Below are 5,997 nucleotides of genomic sequence, written 5' to 3'. Positions count from 1 at the left end.
GAACAGTCCTTACAAAATGTTGCCGTCAGACATTGCAAACTAGGGTAGCCATATTTCAAACAGTGAAAATCTGGACAGAAAAGTTGTTGATCTGCAAAATAGCCCAATTATTTCCCCCCCCTGTTTTTGAGCTATTTTTATGGAAAATTGGCACTGCTGACACGGGGTGCCGTTCGTCTGGATTTTCCCGGACGTTTTTACTGATTTCTGCCTGGAACCTGCTAGAGACGGCAGTGTTCCAGATATGCCTGGGAAATTCCAGGTGTATGGCAACCCTAAAAGAAGCAATGAGGACCAGAATCTTCTAGGTGTTCATATCAGCAAGGAAATCTGACTTAATAAGCTTTTGTATACCAGGGATAGCTCGGCTGGTAGAGCATGAGACTCTTAATTTCATGGTCATGGGTTCAAGCCCTACATTGGGCATAAGATTCCTACATTGCAGGAGGTGGACTAGATAACCCTTGTGGTCCCAACTCTATGAGTCTATAGGTCAGTACTTGATTCACACTGGCCTATAGCTGTGGTTGCCCTTGTACGATGAAATGCCCTTCCCTCTGTGGCAGCCACCAGTTGCTTCAGATATCATGTAAAACCTTCTCCTTTTTCCCAGGCTTTTCCTTATTCGTAAGACTGGACCTTCTTTGATGTGCTTGACTCCCTTGAACTTATTGTTTTATTTGCTTTCACATGCTTTGGTGTACTTTTAGACTACTGTTCTAGGCTGTATTTTTTGCTTAAATAATATTGTTTGTTTTTAATATTGTATTACTGCTTAGACTTTTCTTTCTTTTCTAATGTTAATCAGAATGTAAGTGCTCTTAAATAGACAAAATAATGAACAAGGGATGTTCTTGGTGGTGAGGCCATTTATCTTGACGTTCCCTCTGGCTATCAGCAGCCTGAGTCCCTCCCTGCGGCCTCTCTCAAGTTACCATTTCAGTCTTGCCCACCGCATTGAAGTAAGTGTCACAAGCACACAAAATTCACTTGCACGTACCAATGTTTCTTTCTTCTGTTTGATGATTTGCGGTGCTCATGCTCGGTGGTGTCTTCTCTTTGATGCCAAATAACACAAATGGTTGGTTAATCTCCGGTTCCTTTAAAAAAAAGAGAGAAGTTCATCTAATGTTTTGTCTGACAGTCTTCTCAGAATTAATGGGGGGCCGCCAATGGCATTCCACAGCTGTTGTCCCTGTTTACAAATTGTAACACATGAGGACGTTCCCATTGTGGGGCATATGGAGCATGTTCTGTATGTTACGTTTAGCATTCTGCGATGTCTTGTTAAATCTCAATTTTACGGCCTTACCCTGTAAGGCTTTTCTGAACGAGACAGACAAGAGAGACAGGTGTGTCACAGATTCAGCTTGGTGACAAGTTTTCAAATTCAGACGCATTCTTTGAGCCACAAAGTAAAGGAGCAGCTGGTGGCTCAAGGGCCTATCTGATTCTGTTGGAATTTTTGTGGCAGAAAGAATGAGTTGTTTTGTACTGCCTGAGAGCAACACCAGGCACATTTCTGTGGAGATACGATTTGCGTTTGATCTTGTCAGGTGGACTTTAGCCTTCACTAGTGGTCTGGCCATTATCTGTTCAGCTCTAAACAGTGTCTTGTGCTGGGGTTTGAATATTCTCAGCTTCTATTAAGATCAAAACTGTCTGAAAGTGCTGAGTGTGTCTGAATATACAGGCCTCATTATTTATCAAAACGTGACACGAAGGAAGAGAAGACTGTATGGGTACTGCGATTACATATACAAGATCATTTATGACAGTCATTTTAACACCATTGCTTTCCTACTAGAAGGAATACTGTCAGTCCAGAGTTGGGATACAGCTGAGGCAAAGGCAGAAAAGCATAAAAAAGCCAAATTGTGCTGTTAAAGGCAGATCAGTAGTTGGGTTCTGGAACACAGAGACAAGGATGCAAAGGACCAGAAGTAATAATGGTGGAGGAACTGAGGTTGTATTCAACAAAGTCCTACTCAGAGTAGACCCACTGAAATCAATGGATCTAAATTAGCCATGTCCATTACCATCAATGGGTAATAGGACTAGCACTGAATAACACTCTGGGTTTTTTGCAGATATCAGTGCAAACTGTCCTGATCCACACATCCTGGTCTCTCTCAGAAAGAGCATGATGTACCCCCCACCAGAGGTAGTACTACCCTTCCCCTAACACTGTTGAAATGAATAATGAATAATGTATAATCACCCAATACCACTATGAACACACAATAAAATCTGGAGGGGCCCATGTGTGTTCATCTGATCAAAAGAAAACATAATTTTTCCAAGCAGTTCTGATCATGTTTATTTAAATCCAATAAGATGCTTTGAGAATATAGCATTATCAGTGCTCAGCTATTTCAGTAAGTAGCACAAGAGCAAAATAGGAAAATGCAAACATTTTGTGCTTAAGAGTTGTATGATAAACCAGATTACCTCATCATATTCCTCCTCTGCTTTGCTTTGCCAAGCTTTCTGATGTCGGGTTCCCATGTAAACACATGTAGCACTACAACTTTTCAAAGGCCCCTTGAGTAATTATCCTAAGATATTTTCAGAGGTAGGCCAAGAGGTTCCATGTGAAATTTCCTGGAGATGTTAAGTGGTCATAAAGTAAAATTGAACATAGGTTTGAGGAATGTGCATTGTAATTCAATATGGCAAGCAAAGATCTATACAAAAGAGGCAACATTTTAAATCATGGTCTCTTTGCATGGGGAAATAAGAGATCTGGGTATCCCTGCCACCCGATCATTATAAACATCAAATGATGCTCATGTAGTCAAGGTGCTTCAAATTATATAATTTGTAATTATGAGGTAACATTGGAGAAGCATCACAGAAGCATTGATTATTCACATGTTTGAGCCGAAGATGATGTCTTTCAGAGCATAAATTCTATCCAGTGGTAAAGAATAAAAACACACTGATCTGTTTGTTGTTTTGCTTGGAAGAAGTCAGAAATTCATTCATCATTCCTGCCAGGAAATTAAGACTGGCTCAAAACATTTTTTAAAACAGAAAATGACATTCAGGGTGTATGTACACCTCTCTGAGAAGGGCATGTAAGGAATTCCCTTGACAATTTATTCCTCATTCACTGGGCCAGGGATAGAGACTATGTGGCCCTTCAGATGTTGTTAGACTTCAGCTCCCATCATCCTTGACCTTTGGCCATGCTGGCTGGAACTTGTGGGATGTAAGAACATCTGAAGGCATCTAAGAACACCTGAAGGGCCACAAGTTCCCCATCTCTACATTAGGCTGCCTCATTTGTTGCAACTCCAGATGTTTGAGTTTTGTCCTACTGTCACTTGGACCTGGCCTCCGATGATCTCTCTTGTAAAGTGAAACAGCTGAGTAAAGTTCACAGACACTCTGTCTGCAATCCCATACACACTTACTTGGGAATGAACCCTACTGAATCCAGGCGTGAGCTACACATACAGCAGAAAAAGGTGGCTCTCCTGAACCCCTGGCCTACCTGGCAGCAAGTCAGTATGTCATGCTCAAAGTCCAGGGGTTAAGCCACACAAGCAAAGTTCAGATCCAAAGTCCAAAGGTCAGGAAACACAGCTCGGGGTCTATCCAAGCAGCCAAGTCTGAAGTCCTGCAGTCAGGATACAGTCAAACCTGAAGCACAGTCCTATAGAGGTACAGGAGCATCCAAGTCAAGATCCATCAACATGGGCAGTTGAGCAGACACAGCACCTCAGCTCTGCTTCCCTTTTGTACTTTGCATGCTGATTGCAGCATCTGAGCTTGAGGAGACATGTGACCCTCACCTGTCTTGAGCCTAATCCATCTGAGGAATCACACCCCTCCTCCCAGAGCTAGCAAGCCCCATCTGGCCAGCTTGGGAGCTGGGCTGTGGGTCCTTGCCTGCCTCAGCCTCCTGGTGCTCCCTACACCTCAGAGCCTGCCATGTTCATGGAGACAGGGGCCCCTCTGGCTCTGGTGATGCGTTCTGCTGCTCTGGTTCCTGTGCATAGACCTCCATCCCCTCATCGTCCTCCATCACCCTGCGAGTACCTCCTCCCCCATCCCCACCTTGCCCCAGTGTGTCCCAGTCCTGGCTACACCCCTTTCTGGGATCCTCTTCCTCCTCTTCCCTGTCGTCCTGCCAGTTTATGACAGTGGCATAATGGGCTGTACCATGTCAGTTTCAAGATGAAGGAAGAGAAAGGAAGTAGGACAATTCCATTGGCTCTGCCTTTGGACCTCCCTCAGCTGCCATTCCATCAGGCTACCTGAACTGCTTACATCAGGGATGGCCAAACTCGGCCCTCCACCTGTTTTGGGACTACAATTCCCATCATCCCTGACCACTGGTCCTGTTAGCTAGGGATGATGGAAGTTGTAGTCCCAAAACAGCTGGAGGGCCAAGTTTGGCTTTCACTGGCTTACATCACAGCTGATCATTATTAAAAACTTTCTAGCTTTAAGAACTAGTGCTTGAGTTTGCTTTTTTCCACCTCCCTTCCCTTTCCCCTTTCCCAGTGTGGTGTAGTGGTTAAGAGTGGTAGTCTCGTAATCTGGTGAACCGAGTTCGCTTCCCCGCTCCTCCACATGCAGCTGCTGGGTGACCTTGGGCCAGTCACACTTCTCTGAAGTCTCTCAGCCCCACTCACCTCACAGAGTGTTTGTTGTGGGGGAGGAAGGGAAAGGAAAATGTTAGCCGCTTTGAGATTCCTTAAAGGGAGTGAAAGGTGGGATATCAAATCCAAACTCCTCTTCTTCTTCTTCCCTTTTGTGTCATATCCTTTAGACTGTACTTTGCTATGGGAGTCTACTTGACTGAATAATGGGGCCTTGCGCTTGACTAAATAAATAAATAAGAGCATCTTATTATATGAAAACTATCATCTCAGAATCAGCCCTAAGCAACTCCTATAACAGTTCAGGATGGTGGGTTTTTCTGAAAACCTACTTTATTTAATGTGATATTTTTAGCATTGAGAAATGAACAATTGCATGCACAAGATGGGGTCTTTTTTAAAAACATGGAAATGAAACAGAGAGTAGGATGAATAAGGTTTTGGTTACAAACCCAAGAGAAAGGACAGGGTCCAAGAGGAAAAATTCCTGCATTGAATTAACACATTTTACAATCACGTTGCTGTCCTTCTCTGCAAGACAAATAAGGAGACTGAAAGAGACACTTGGAATGTAAACCATAACTGCATAATTTCCCCTGTCAGCTGATGCACACTGAAATTCTTACAATAACATAATAATACAAAATTAGGGACAGGTTTTCCCCTGTTTTATGAGTGTTTCCCTTTCTGCATATTAAAAAGCCATTGTTTCTTTATTTATCCCTCTCTGTGGAAGATAGGGTTTTCTCCAAAGAAATCTATGTGCCATAATACAACCTTATCCTTCCTTCTTATTTGAGTTGTTTGTAAAGGTTTGGAACCGGAGCCTTTTCTTCTTGTTTTATTAGCAGTGGATGCCTTTCCCACTTCCAAACACTAACAATATATTTTGGCCACATGAGATAGAATATTCTGGTTCTTACGGAGCTGTTCATATGTGTAGCTTTCTTCCCTAAAGCTCCCCTTTTCCTCCCTTCCTAAGAGCAGCAGCTGTGACCCATGCAGTCGCCCAGTGGATGAAAGGACAATAAAACTCTGAAGCGACATAGTTGCTTGGTAACCACCTGCCAGGAAGCACAAGAATGGAACATATACAGTGCCCTGGAGACTGAGGGCATCACATAGACAAATGGGTGCCATGCAGTTGGCCTAAGGATCAGGAGTGTTGAGCATGAATATATCCTACAAGGCAGTCTCACGCTATACGCACTGAACATAGCAGCACCTCAACTGCATCATATTATAGCCACAGCAAGGATTATTTCTTAACTATGACAACAGTCTTGGACAACTTTACCATATAAGTGCACAGAAAAATATCTAGAATTGGAAAAGAGATGACAGAATGGAAAAGCACATGTAATTTAGCCAAGCATTTCTATTT

General features: G+C 43.1%; 1 long non-coding RNA gene across 1 annotated transcript; it reads right to left on the bottom strand.

The window, feature by feature from the left end:
• Positions 1-985: 985 nt before the first annotated feature.
• On the bottom strand, positions 986-5,672 carry LOC310686167. The gene is made up of 5 exons (XR_014515733.1): positions 5,537-5,672; positions 5,066-5,144; positions 3,500-3,625; positions 2,452-2,604; positions 986-1,100 (listed from the first exon to the last, which is right to left on the bottom strand). It is a non-coding gene; the product is annotated as an uncharacterized lncRNA (long non-coding RNA).
• Between the last annotated feature and the right edge of the window lie 325 nt (positions 5,673-5,997).

This window comes from Podarcis liolepis (genome assembly GCF_965112155.1).
Source record: "Podarcis liolepis genome assembly, chromosome: 9".
In the NCBI taxonomy this organism is placed as follows: Eukaryota; Metazoa; Chordata; class Lepidosauria; order Squamata; family Lacertidae; genus Podarcis; species Podarcis liolepis.
Note: the sequence above shows the minus strand (reverse complement) of the source record. Positions and strands in the feature narration are given on the sequence as shown.